General features: G+C 40.1%; 1 non-coding gene and 1 pseudogene across 1 annotated transcript; both read right to left on the bottom strand.

Annotated features, from left to right (window-relative positions):
* The window catches only part of LOC130035596 (contactin-associated protein-like 3), a 197505-nt pseudogene that overhangs the window by 133618 nt on the left and 49133 nt on the right, over positions 1–14754 (bottom strand).
* On the bottom strand, positions 8608–8714 carry LOC130036268 (U6 spliceosomal RNA). Its single transcript, XR_008794321.1, has one exon. It is a non-coding gene; the product is annotated as a U6 spliceosomal RNA (small nuclear RNA).

The following is a 14754-nucleotide window of genomic DNA, read 5'->3' as shown; positions in this document are numbered from 1 at the left end:
GCTGTAGAAAATGATAAAGACACAAAATTATAATATAAGCGAAACCAAAGCACTACAGTTACCAGGGCTTAAGCTTGGAGAGGCTCCAGGTGAGAGAGAAAAAGGAAGACATCAGGCAGAGCCCAACAGACTCCTAGTGCACATGAGACAGAGTTGAGTCTGCTGAGAGACTAAAGCACCTGGAATGCATCAGCAGAGTACAGAGAAGAGAGAGGCAGAGAATGCAAGTGACTGAGAAGCAACATTTCTAAAGCTTTCAGAAAAGCATGGATCAGTGCATGCCTTGGGGCTGGGCAAAGAACCACTGACATGTGAATGGGAAACAGGATTGACACACACAAGGACTAGTAGCCGTTCTATTACTCACCCAGAAATCTCAATACCCATGTAATTGGGTGGAGTGCTCAAGATGGTCTTACTGAGGAGTGGGGAATAATTAACTCTAGACCAAACACTGAACTGACTGGGAATAACAACTTTTTAAAAGAAACACTTAAGGGGATCAAATTCTTTTTTTTTAATTTTATTGAATCAGCGTGAGATAGTTACAAGCTTTCATGTTTGCTTACAATCACAATATGATCAAACACCCATCCCTCCACCAGCGCACATTCCCCGCCAGCAATATCCCTGGTATGCTCCCCCTTTCTCACCCTTCCCCTGCCTCCATGGCAGACAATATTCCCCATAATGTCTCTCTACTTCTGGGCATTATGGTTTGCAATACAGACACTGAGAGGTTATCATGTTTGGTCCTTTATCTACTTTCTGCACAAATCTCTCATCCCAACTGGTTCCTCAAGACATGAGGATCAAATTCTTAACATTCTAAGACACCATCCAAATATATATTTGAATGAAGTTCAAAAATATTACAATGCAAAAACATTAAACAAAACAAAAGTAAAAGTCTTATCTTTAACCAATATTTACAAGCATACATGGAAACTGAAAAGAATGACCCGCAGTGATGACAAAAAAAATCAGTAAAAATTCACATAGAACTGATGCATGTTAGAAAAACAAAGACAATGATGATGAACACTATAACCTTTTTATATTTCCAAAAGTTAAGCAGACTCAAGAAAGATGCCAAAAAAACCCTACAATATCCTTGAAGAAAAATACAAAATGCAAAGAATGCCAGAGGAGATCAATGAATTTGAAAATTAATAGCAATATATTAAACTGTAACCAAGAGGAAAAATAATAATACAAGAACAGAAACAGGACTGTGAAGAATTGTGAAATAAACAAAGTCAAGGAGTAAAATACACAAATACATATATATACGTTTGTATGTATACATATTTCATCTGATATATGGTATTTGCAATTGAGTCCCTTAAAAAGAAAAAAAGAAAACTGAAGAAAGATATAAAGTTGAATATTTTAATATCCACTAACTCTAAAGACAACCAGTAGAAGAAAACAAAAAAAAATATGCCATGAACAAATTTCTTGGCCCTTAAAATCTCTGGGGAGGAGGATGACTTGGAGTGTAGCAAAGGGAGAATAAAAGGTGGTAGAGGTTTTATTTTGGGTCACAACTAGCAGTACTCAGGGTTTACTCCTGGCTCTGAACTCAAGGATCACATCTGGAAGGGTTGGGGGATCATACGCATCCCGGGAATTGAACCTGGGTCAGCCTCATGCAAGGTAAGCACCCTACCTGCTGTGCTATTGTTTGGGCCTCAGTAAATTATAGTATTTTAAAACAAAATTTTTGATGCATTGAAGCTATCAGTATACGTGACTTATAGTACAATTTGATTTTGCTTGTTCACCTACATTATATAGGGTGTGTACTATGTCTTTCAGTATTTACTTCAGTGAAATACCTAGTGGTGCTAATTTATGAACTTGTTTGCTTGTTTTTCCTTTTTAAAAAATAACATCACTGGGAAAGAAATTATACAGGGTGAAGACATGCGCCTTGCATGAGGCCAACCCCAGTTTATTTTGGGGCACCACATGGTCCCCTGGGAAATACCAGGCGCAACTCTAGGTGAGCCCCACGCACCAGGCAGGTGATTAAGAATAAATCAGGGAGTAATTACATAATGAATTTACTAGATGTTAGATAAAACTGCACTGAACAATATCTACTATATATTAAAAAAGGAGTGGGATAATTTTCATATTATTTTAGAGTTTTTAGAGTTTTAGAGTCATAACACAGAGGAAAGGGCACTTGCCCAACGTGTGGCTTGCCTTGCACATGCCTTGCACTTGCCTTGAGTGAAAGGCAAGGCCTAGAGCAGGTCTGAAAGGAATGTGGACATCAGGTGGATAGAAATGCTGGGAGGCAGCAAGGGAGGAAAAGGAAAGTGGCTCAGATGGCTAACATGATCCAGAAAAGTCAATAAGACACAGACAAGGAGAGCCCCACAGCAGACCCAGGACCTTGCCTGCAGACTGGTGTAACCCTGGTTACACCCCCTCTCTCTACTTGCCTACTTGCTGCATATACACACATCATCATCACCATTATCACCATCATCATCATCATCATCGAAGGACAGAGTGCATATGCCATTTCAGGAAGGCAAGAAAATGTTTAAGCTTTGAGCTATCGGTAGTACAGCAGTTAGGGCATTTTCCTTGTTCGCAGCTGACCCAGCTTCAATCTCGGCATCCCATATAGTCCCCTGAGAACCATGAGGAGTTAAGTCTTGAGTACAGAACCAGGAGTAACCCTTGAGCATTACTGACTGTGGTTCAAACACCAAAAAAGAAAATGGAATGTTTATAGGAATAGTAATGTAATTGTGGACAAGTGAAAAAAAAAGCAACTGAAAAAGCACTGAAAGCAAGAGATACTGCCTGTTAAGATAAGCCACTGATGCTCTTCTCAACATAAAGTGTTCAGTGAAAAAACAAATGACAAAGATAAAATCCATTATTACTTTAAAAGAGAAATGTACACATTACACACTCATCAAAAAAGTAAACTGTGAAGCCCTGGTGATTTGTTATCTGTCTGACACACACAGAGACAGAGAGACAGACAGACAGAAAGACAGAGACAGAGACAGAGAGAGAAAGAGAACATTGTCTCTAACTGCTCATGTTTACTGAATGACAGCTAGCACCACAGCTCCAAAGCAAAGCAAACAGGAAAATCTGGATTTCAGACACTCAGCTTTAATCTTCCTTATGCTATCTAAACCAAGGAACTAGCTAATACATTCTGCCAAAGTAATATCAAGTCAATGGCAAACCCCCATCAATGAGCTTTTTGAGGTTTGAAGTCAGTACCCCTGAAGTTGTTTGCAGAATATGGAAGGAGATGCTAATTTCAGGGGATCAAAGGGAATCTCTAAATTTCAGGTGTCCTAGCTATGGAAGTCTGAGCTCATTTAAGAGATCCAAGAAACAAAAGGGTGGAAAAAACTGACTAATGCAAAGCAGGAAAAAATATGGATGCAAACACAACACCTTCCCCAGTTTAACAGCCCATGGAAATAGAAACACCAAAATATAGACAAAGTTTGGTAAACAGTGAAACTTTGGGGATTGGGAAGGTTTAGAATTACTCTCATATCTATAATGAAGTTGCTTGTGCTAACCTCACCTTCAGAAATCACATTATCTATGGATAACCAAAGTGATAATTTTAGCATTTTCAATAACTCACTATACCCACAAAGCCTGTCCCTGCAATAATAAAACCTTAATTTCTTCTGATGAGTATACTCCCTCCTTTCTACTACACTACCCAAATATTTTACTTTGAAAGTATAATTCTGGTAAAGTTCCTTTACTCCTTCTCTCCCTCCCTCCCTCCCTCCCTCCCCCCTCCTCTATCCCTCCCTCCCTCCCTCCCTCCCTCCTTCCCTCCCTCCCTCCCTCCCTCCCTCCCTCCCTCCATCTCTCCCTTCGTGTCTTTCTGCCTTCCTTCCTTCTTTCCTTTATTCTAATACCTAGGTATCCTCTAGACAGTCAGAAAACATCTTCATTTTCCCAAGGTCCAGTTTTCTTTGATCTCTAAAGCAGTGCAATTATCACTATACTAAACTCATTTGGTTGGTGTGGTATTCAAGTGAAAATGTCTGTAGGAGTGTGGTAGTTAGTATGTGACACATTATGAATTCTACATGTGGTAGATATTATAATTACATACTTATGCCAAACTAATGCTTGACTCGGATACAGAATAAGGTATGAGGAAGTGTGAATGATCAACCTGACCTGAACCTAAAATGAAAAGTTGTTCCCTGAGGCTGGAGCAATAATACAGCAGATAAGGCATTTGCCTTGCATGCAGCAAATCCAGGTTCAATCTCTGGCACCACATATGGTCTAGAAAGCTCAACAAGACTTATCCCTCACACACAGCCAGGAGTAAGTCTTGAGTATTGCCTGTTATTATCCAAACCTAAAGGGAAAAAAACCCAATCTTATTATGATCCAAGTTAGTCTACATTTTTTCAGTTTTCTAAAGATATTTCTTTAAAAATAGTGTGATTTCTACTAACTTAAGAAATAACAGTATATTTTGTATCTTCAAAATAGCAACTTGAGGATAGATTTTGTCAAATACTCCAATGTTCGTGACTTTCCTAGCTTTATTTTTTTTATTATCAGTGGAAATCAGCAGGTAGAATATAGAGATGATGTTCTAAAGTTTAGAGTAAATTAAGTTATATGGCTGTACAGAAAGCATGTAATGAGGGGGTGTAAATAGAATGTAGACACTGTGGGGTCCACATATCACATGGGTATCTGGGCCTGCGACACCCACTCCCACAAGTGTCCTTACAGTGTCAGAAAATATCAAGCAGCTTTTAAGTTAACTTCTGTTGTCAATTTGAACTTTGTTAATTTTATGAACATGCACTCTGGGAAACTTTAGACATCTATGTCTCTAAACTTCTGACTAGGTATCTGAACTCAACTCTGAAGGAACAGGTGTATTATCAAAGATATCCATTCAGTCCAGTTCTACACACACAGATATTTAAAAGGCTGAAAAGATCAATTATGGAGCAGTGGGTAAAGAAAAAAAACATGATGTACTGTTTTTAGTATCTACATTATAAAGCATAATTCTCAAAAGAGAGGAAGAGAGGAAGAAAGAAGAAGAAAAGAAGGAAGAAGAAGAGGAAGGAAGAGGGGGGAGGATAAGGGGGAGGAGGAGAATGAGGGGGGTAAAGAGGAAGAAAGGAAGAAGAAGAAAGAGGAAGAAGAAGAAAATGCTTGCCATAGATGCAGGCTGGGTGCAGGGGTGGGGGTGACAGGAGGGAAACTGGAGACATTGGTGGTAGAAAATGTACACTGATGGAGGGATGGGTGCTGGAACATGTTGTGACTGAAACCCGATCATGAGCAGCTTTGTGAATGAATATTTCATGTGATCCAAGTTAAAATAAATAATCAACTATGATAATCAAAGGACATAGATCAACAAGGGTTTTCAGTTTGGTTTTTGTAATGTCCTGCTGGGCTGGAGCGATAGCACAGTAGGTAAGGGCATTTGTCTTGTAGGCAGCCAACATGGCCGACCCGAGTTCAATTCCTCGGCCCCTCTCGGAGAGCCCGCAAGCTACAGAGGGATCTAGTCCACCTGGGAAAGCCTGGCTACCTACCCGTGACGTATTCGATATGCCAAACACAGTAACAACAAGTTTCACGAAGGAGACGTTACTGGGCCTGCTCGAGCAAATCGATGAACAACGGAAGGACCGTGACCATGATCTCAGTGAACAATATCCTGCTAACATGGAGTTAGCATGGTAACATAGCCATTTGGGCATAGCCATCACTCACTGTATGCACATCCGTATACTTCAATCCGTATCCCGATCCTGCCCTTAGGGTTCCAGGCCACAGGAAGGAAGCGCAGAAATCTGGCTTGAAAGGGAGAATGGAGTCTGTATTGCACCATGCTGTCTGCATTTGAGTTTCCTGGAAAGCCCTTGGAGAAAAAAAAATGATAAGTATAGGTAGAAGATCATCTTCACATTGTTACCCCACTTGACAATAAGCAGCAGGTGCTCCACTTAATCAAAATGCAGAACTGTCCTTTGTTAAAGATTTTGCTAACACTTAACCTGGAAAATGACAATTTCTCCTCAGGAAAGTGACAACCTCTTCTCAGAGGGTGGATCAATAATCTTCATCAAGATTTGAGGTCGCCCCAAAAGCCTCTATCCCTCTCGGAAAGACTGGCAAGCTACTGAGAGTATTCCGCCCACACGGAAGAGCCTGGCAAGCTATCCGTTGTGTATTCGATATGCCAAAACCAGTAACTACAACTGGTCTCATTCACCTGACCCTGCAGGCTTCACCGACATGGCAGCACTGAGAAGGATGAGAAAGGAGAGGCCGACAAAATCTCAAGGCCGACCTAGGCTGCCACAACGAAGGAAGACAAAAATGATCGTCTGTACTTTCAATGCACGTACGCTAGCATCAGATGCATCCATCGAGGACCTGATGGTACAAGCGCGAATGATCAAGTACGACATCATTGGTCTGACCGAGACAAGAAGGCACGAATCTCACCATGCCGTTTTCGACACTGGAGAAGAATTGTTCCTCGGAACATGTGATAAAAGAGGAGTTGGAGGTGTTGGTGTCCTTGTCAACACAAACTTGGCCAAGAGCATAGATTCATTCGAATGCCTAAAAACCCGAATCGGACGTTTACATTTGAATAGATGTGGCTCACTGCCTGCAGTTTCTATCTTCGTTGTTTACGCACCAACATCTCATTATGATGAAAGAGAAATCGAGAAGTTCTACATGGAGCTGAAGAAGTTCTATAAAAAAGACCACACCTTCTACAAGATCATTGTGGGTGATTTTAATGGCAAGATAGGACCGAAAAGATCAGCTGAAGAACTTCACATTGGGACCCATGGCCTAGAATGGAATGAACAGGGTGAGAGACTGTCTGAGTTCATCATGTCGACCAAGACCATTCATGGTAACTCACAGTTCCAGAAGGCAGAATCTAAACGATGGACATGGGAGTCTCCCGGTGGACGATTCCACAACGAAATAGACCACATCATATTCAATCGACGGTTTTGCCTGACTGATGTCGCTGTTGTCCCAAAATTTCGAACGGGATCGGACCACCATCTCCTTCGTGCAAAATTCTACTTCACAGAGCGGGGAGAAAGGGCTGCAAAGTTCAAAAAGAGAACTCCCAGAATGACCACCAACTGGGAACTCTTTGGTACTATTGCGGCAACATGGGAAGATGCCATTGTTGACAACATTGACGAGGAATACGATCGACTGGTTCAGCACCTCCATGAATGTGCGAGGAACGCCAAGAGAGAGATAGCCACAAAACGTCACCTATCTTCGAAAACTCTTGAGCTAATTCGCCAGCGTGGTTTGGCGCATGCCTCAGGCAACCGCAAGCTAACGTCCGAGCTTGCAAAGCAGTGCAGAGATGCGATCAAGGAAGACCTCAAAGAGAGAAGAGCAGAAGTACTGGTAGATGCGGCAGAAGCCGGGAAAAGTATTCGTAACGCCCGCCTGTCCTTCGCCAACTATAAGACCAAGATGACTGCCCTCCGACGTCCTGATGGATCCATCACATCCTCCAGAACGGCAATGGAGAAGATTATCCATGACTTCTACTCAAATCTCTTCGATAGCCATGTCCACTTGCCGACATACCAAATTCCACAGGATGGATATGCCATTCCCAACGTTCTCCCTTCCGAAATCCAACACGCCATTTCGTTGGTAAAGAAACAAACAGCACCCGGCCCAGACAAGGTCAGACCTGAATACCTGAAGAACCTGCCGTCAGTACTCATCAATACACTGGCTTGGCTCTTCACACGCTACCTGTCTGAATGCAAGGTTCCGTCCCAATGGAAAACCAACAGGACCGTTCTACTGTTCAAGAAGGGAGACATCCATGACATTGGCAACTATCGCCCGATCTGCCTATTGTCTGTCATCTACAAGTTGTTCACTCGAGTCATCCTAAATAGGATTGGCAGAACACTAGATGAAGAACAACCATGCGAGCAAGCCGGGTTCCGCAAAGGATTCAGCACCATCGAATATATCCACACGATAACCAAGCTCATTGAGGTTTCTCAGGAGTTCAAGATGCCGCTCTGTTTAACGTTCATTGATTTAAAGAAGGCCTTTGATTCTGTTGAAGTTAAGTGATTATTAAGTGAAGATTTTTCTATTTGAAGACTATTTTAAATTTCAGTGCTACATTAAATGGGCTATAAAACGTCTACCTTCAAAAGCTGCTATTAGAAAGGTGCTCATCTCCTAAACCCATTCTCTGATTCCAAAGCAAGTCAATGCAACCATATGGACGCTCTCCATCTTTTCCTCCTCTTTCTTTATATTATCTTAGGGTTTTTTTCACATTTAAAATGACTATTTTTTGTTTTTTCTTTATTTGTATAAATATTCTTACTAAAGCATCATGATTTACAAATTTACTGATAGTAGTGTTTTAGGCACACTAATTCAATAGCAGTCCCTCCACCAGTGCTCCCATATTCCCTCCCCATCCCAACCCCCACTTTACCCCTACCTGTCAGTTGTCAGCATGACAGGAATATTGCAAAGTTTCACTGGTTACTGCTTAGGTATCATGTCTTTAGTTTTTTTTTAAATATGGAATGCTTTATGAATTTGCACATCATCTTTGTGCAGGGGCCATGCTAATCGTCTCTGTATCGTTCCAAATTTACTATATGTGCTACCGAAGCGAGCATATGTCTTCAGTTTTAATGAATCTGTGTTTTGGAAATCTGGCTATACCCCTCCCCCATACCATTGGTGTAAAAAAGCCCTGATGCCTATTCACAGATAAGTCCATTTCACAGACAAGTGATATCATCCTGTGTTTGTCTTTCTTCTTCTGGCTTATGATTATCTTCCAGTTCCATGTTGTGGCAAATTGCATGACACATCAGATTAGGGTTAGATATCCAGGATATATAAAGTACTCACAAGGAACTTCTCCATCTTAGGCATTTAGCACATTGGTGGCTCTATGGTAAGAATTTTACATCAGAGAATTTGAGAGCTAGAAGAAATCTGAGTAATTTTCTAGTTCAAAATTCATAACTTAAAAACGTAAAGCCAAAATAAAAGTAGAAAGACTCCTTGAAGGTAGAAGAGATATTATTCAACAGAGTCAGGATTAGATCCTATGTCTCTGGTCATGAAACATAATGTTTACCTCTGATATTCAGATGATCTCATATCACCAGTATTTAGGGGACACTTTGCAGAAACACCAACATCACCTGCCTCAAAATACAGAGGTGTGTTTACTTAATTATAGTAATCTGACTCCATGCTAGAGAGGTCCAAAATGACACTGAGTTTTTATAGAAAATACATGGCTTCTGTCTCATAATTTTTAAAATTAGAAACAACTAGGGGGAAAGCAAATAAAAAGGATAATATATATACTTTATTTATAGATACATAAGTATTTAATGATTTAATCGACAAAGGTTTAATTGAATTAAATTTCATCATTACATATAAAAGCAATAGCACAGCGGTAGGGCGTTTTCCTTGCACGCAGCCAACATGGCCAACCCGAGTTCGATTCCTCCGCCCCTCTCAGAGAGCCCGGCAAGCTACCGAGAGTATCTCGCTCGCAGGGCAGAGCCTGGCAAGCTACCCATGATGTATTTGATATGCCAAACACAGTAACAACAAAGTCTCCAGTGGAGACGTTACTGGGCCCGCTCAAGCAAATTGATGAACAACGGGAGGACAGTGATTACATATAAAAATGAGAAGACATACAAACACAGGAAAAACACCAACACACACAGAATGAATTTTCTAGACTCTCCACCCCACTCACCCTGGAAAATGTTTCTTTAGTAGTGTTTACTGAATTGTTTAGTCTGTGCTTTTGCCTTTGCTTTTATGTAAAAATTAGAGATGAATTTAAAGATATATTTGTTTTATAGGACAGTGACAGTGATTTGTTTTATAGCTACCTATTAGCAAATTAACACCCCCCAAATATCCACTCTTCTCCATTCTAGCAAACATTACCACCACATTACACCAGTAAAACAATGACTTGTTTCTAAGATGGGCAGAAAGTCACAACTGTCTATAAACAACAGCAGTCTTCTTTGTATACAAACATTTCAACCAGCTCCCTTTCCATTTTTCCTTCCACTGGAGAATCTGCTATAGTGTAAAGGTTGTTTTGCAGTAGCCAGAATATCAACCAGCTATTTCTGTTCCCAACATCTTATTTTATTTAGCTTTTTTTCATTTATTGATTCTGTGGTTTACAATACTATTAACGGCTTCTTGTGTCCATAATTCAAATATCACATCCATTATAACCGTACCCCCATCCTAAGAACCCCAACACTCCTCCCCATCAAACCCTCCCCCCAACTCGATTGTGAGAATCAGTTCTCCCATTAAATTTGCACCTTTGTTGCTACCTTGCTGTATGTTTTTAATTCCCAAAATATTTAAGCAAGATCATTCTACTCAAAGTATTTTAGGAAATGGGCCCAAGATTCTTCCTTTAAAGCCTCATTTTTCTTTTGAAATTTGACATCACTGATTCTTCATCAACTATTTAACTGATTTTCCCAGATCATCAATGCATCTTGAAGCTGAAACATATTAGAATTAGAGCTAAAAGTTTTTAGAGTTAATTACACAAAATGTAAGAAAATTTGCCCCATTCAATGACCTGTTACATTATGCTCTGAAAAATAAACAAAAAAGAAGGAATCCTTCAGTATGATTTCTCTTTTGAAATTTATGAAAAATTATAAAGTATCTAAGTTCTATGAACTTTATGGAACGTATATTCAAAACAAATTTAGGGTTATTTTGATGTACTTTAACTCCAAAATCTCTTGTCTCATCTCACAGTTTTAATATCCAGAAACATAAAGGTGTTCACAAAATAGTACTTCATTTAGTAGTAATGAAATTAGAAAACCAGAGTCAATACTTCCTCATGTTTATTTGCACTAGGAGGACAAACTCACTTATCTTCTAAGCAATTGATACAAATAGCTGGTTATAAAGATATAAAGACAGCCCACAGACTGAGAAAAATTATTTATCCAATACTCATCTGATATGGGTTGTTAATATCTATATCAAAGGCACTGGTTGAACTTTACAAGAACAAAACATACAATGCTCTCAAACAATGGTAAGAAGAAATGAACAGAAACTTCCTGAAAGAAGAAATACAAATGGCCAGAAGACACATGAAAAAATGCTCTACATCTCTACTATTCGGGGAGATGCAAATCAAAGCAACAATGAGATGTCATCTCACACCACAAAAACTGGCACACATCAGAAAGAGCAAGAGCAATTATTGCTGGCATAGATGTCAGGAGAAAAGTACATTCCTTCATAGTGGGTGGGAATGCCAACTGGTCCAACCATTTTGGAAAACAATATGGGCCTTCCTCAAAAAACTAGAAACTGTTCTCCTGAGTGATCTTCGCTCAATTGTTTAAGGATGGTTAATAATGGCTCTTGGACCAAATAAAGGGTGTTTGGAGGATCCTCCCAGGAGGGGAGATGCATGTTGAAAGTAGACTATGGACTGAACATGTTTGCCACTCAAAGCCTCTTTTGCACACCACAACACCCAAAAGGAGAGAGAGAACACAGGGGATTGCCCTACCACAGAGGCAGGGTGGGATGGGAGGGATGGGGGCGGGAGGGATATTATCCATGGTGGTGGAAAATGGGCACTGGTGGAGGGATGGGTATTTGATCATTGTATAATCAAAACCCAAGCACAAAACATTGTAAATCTACAACTGTACCTCATGGTGTTTCACTGAAAATAATTTAAAAAAAAAAGATTTACAGCCAACTTATCTGATGAAACCTTCAGGGTCTGAAGACAGTGATGGGATATAGTGAAAAAACTCAATGAAATAAATGCCTCACTAAAAATAAATAAAATAATGGCTCTTAGGTCAGATGTCTAAGAATAAGAATCCATTTGTGAGGAACCAATTGTTCATCTGTGCCAAACTACTGAGTGTCTCCACGGCAGTGTTCTGGTATGTGTAAGATGAAGTAAAGATGCTGACTGAAGGGGATAGAAAACAGGCTCCAGAGTAAAAGACACCTAGGGAAGAGCTCCTTTCCTTAATATTCCACAGAGCCCCAGGTTGGTATAACTGTGATATTGCTCTGAAACATCTGGGGATGAAGAGCTTCAGAAAGAAACCTATACATAAATACACATTTTCTCTAATTAATCTGTCCTTTTTTTTTTCCGTTCATCTTTGCAGGTTCCCAGTCATTGAAGCAAAGATGTTTGTTTGGGGGGTAATTTAGGGGTTATTGTCTGTGTGTTCAGGGGTCACTACTGGCATTACCTGAAAACCATATGTAGTGGTGGGTAAGGATTCAGCGTTGACTGCATGCAAGACTAGCGCCTTATCCGTTGTACCATATATCTCTGGCCAGGATGTAGACCTGCATGTGGAGATTACCCTTAATTGAAGGAATTAGACAAAGCAAGTTCGTATTTCTACCTGAAAGTTCTATATACTATTAATTATTCTCTTATTGATATGAAGGAGTAACTCTTTATGCAACAATCCAATCAACATCTTTTTTAATTCAATCAGCGTGAGATACAATTACAAAACTATCATGTTTGAGTTTTAGTTATACAATGATCGAACACCTATCCCTCCACCAGTGCACAATCTTCACTACCAATGTCCCTTTCCTACCCTTTTTGCCTCTATGGCAAACAATTTCCCCTATACTCTCTCTCTCTACTTTCGGGCATTGTGGTTTGCAATATGGCCAAATAAACATCTTATAGTACTTAATCACTGTGGATAAAATTTTATTTGCTTAAATTAGTGGAATCTATATTCACTAAAATATTTTGTACTCACTTTAGACGCATCTAAGAAATGAATCCAAGAAAGGAGAAAAGAAAAAAATAGTATCTAATTATTCATCAAAGAGGTTTGATGATATTCCATGCTGGAAATGAAGGTCAGGCCTTATTATCAGCTCATTTCAAACATCATGACATGACTTTGGTCACCTAAATCTGACTTAATGCAAGGAAGAGCTTGTTGATGTCACACTACTTATAAAGTAATGTTCCTTTTAATCATTTCCCTTCTAGATTATTTTAGAGACATTAAAGAAAGTTTTAGGAGAAAATCCCCTTATTTATTATAATAGATATTCTCAAGTTCTATCACAAAGCTTAGAAATATTTTAGAAATGTAACTAGGATATTAATATCATGCACTTCATCTACTTCATGTACAATGTTATCTATAAATTAGTAAAGGCAGGGATTTATCTCAAGTTGTAAAAATGTTTAAAAGGCAAGAGTTGAAAAGTCATGATTGAAGTCTAACACAGGCGTATGCAGATGAGCTGTAAAGGATTGTTGGATGAACACCAATAACTTTTGAACCACTGGACAAACCACAACGTAGGATTGAGATTTACCACAAGTAGACTTTTTAAAATTATTATTATTGAATCACTGTGAGAACAGTTACAAAGCTTTCAGGCTTAAGTCTCGGTCATACGATGATCAAACACCCATCCCTTCAGTAGTGCACATGTTCCACCATCAAGAACCCCAGTATACCCCCCATCCCACCCCTCCCCATGCCTGTGTGGCAGATGATTTCCACTTTACTCTCTCTCTCTACTTTGATTACATTCAATTTTTCGACAAAAAACCCACCATTATTATTTGGAATTTTCCCCTAACAATCAAACCTGCTGAAAAGGCACTGTAGCACTATCCTCCTGTTGTTCATCGATTTGCTCAAGCAGGCACCAGTAATGTCTCACAACAAATTGTGAGAATTTTTGTTACTGTTTTTGGCATATCAAATACATCACAGGTAGCTTGCCAGGCTTTGCTGTGTGGGCAAAATACTCTCGGTAGCTTGCCGGGCTCTCCGAGAGGGGTGGAAGAATCAAACCCAGGTTGGCCGTGTGCAAGGCAAATGCCCTACCTGCTGTGCTATCGCTCCAGCCCTCTGAAAAGGCATCATTACATAATTTGTTTTCTACTGCTGATAATGAAGAGCATATGATGTCACGTGGCCACGCAATTTTGTATTTCTGATATTTTAGTAATTAAATCTGGAGGAATTTCTGCCAGAAGCCAATGGATTCTGAGATTAGTTTGTGTGCCTCTGGGATCATGGCCATTCAGGAGCAGGTAGAGTCATTTGTGGGCAGCAGCTCGGGGTCTCGTCAGGGCAGAAGGAAGGGCCAGTTTCGCCCCCATATCCCGTAAGGCCTGGTGTGTCTTGTCACTGCAGACTCATACCCCTCTGTCAACAGACTCTGAAAGATGGTGCCACTGAGGGGAAAATGCGGAAGGGACAACACCCTTTCCTACCCGGGGTGGCAGGGGCCGTAGCCTAATTCACAGTGCAAAAGCATTTCTGCCAGAAGCCTCTGTGTTCCAACAAATATACATTTTAAGTTTGCTTGTATTTCTTCTCTAGGGTATCTAGGGAGCAGCCTAGGTATTCAGAAATAGAACATGAGTGTCCAAAGCTGTTGGATCCTAGTAGCCTCTTTCTGAAAGTTAACCATACTTTGCTCTAGGTCAAGGGCTCTGATCCTTCTATTAATCCAACAATCTTTATTGAACCACAGTTGCAGGCAATTGTGAATAAGACAGCAGGGGAGAAGAACAAAGGCAACAGTTGCCTTTCTCAGAACTGCTAACATTTCAGCCTAACGCACTTCTATCTGAGCACAGTTGGTACC

This window comes from Sorex fumeus, unplaced genomic scaffold (genome assembly GCF_029834395.1).
Source record: "Sorex fumeus unplaced genomic scaffold, SorFum_2.1 ptg000063l, whole genome shotgun sequence".
NCBI classification, from domain to species: Eukaryota; Metazoa; Chordata; class Mammalia; order Eulipotyphla; family Soricidae; genus Sorex; species Sorex fumeus.
This window is presented reverse-complemented; position numbering and strand designations above follow the sequence as displayed.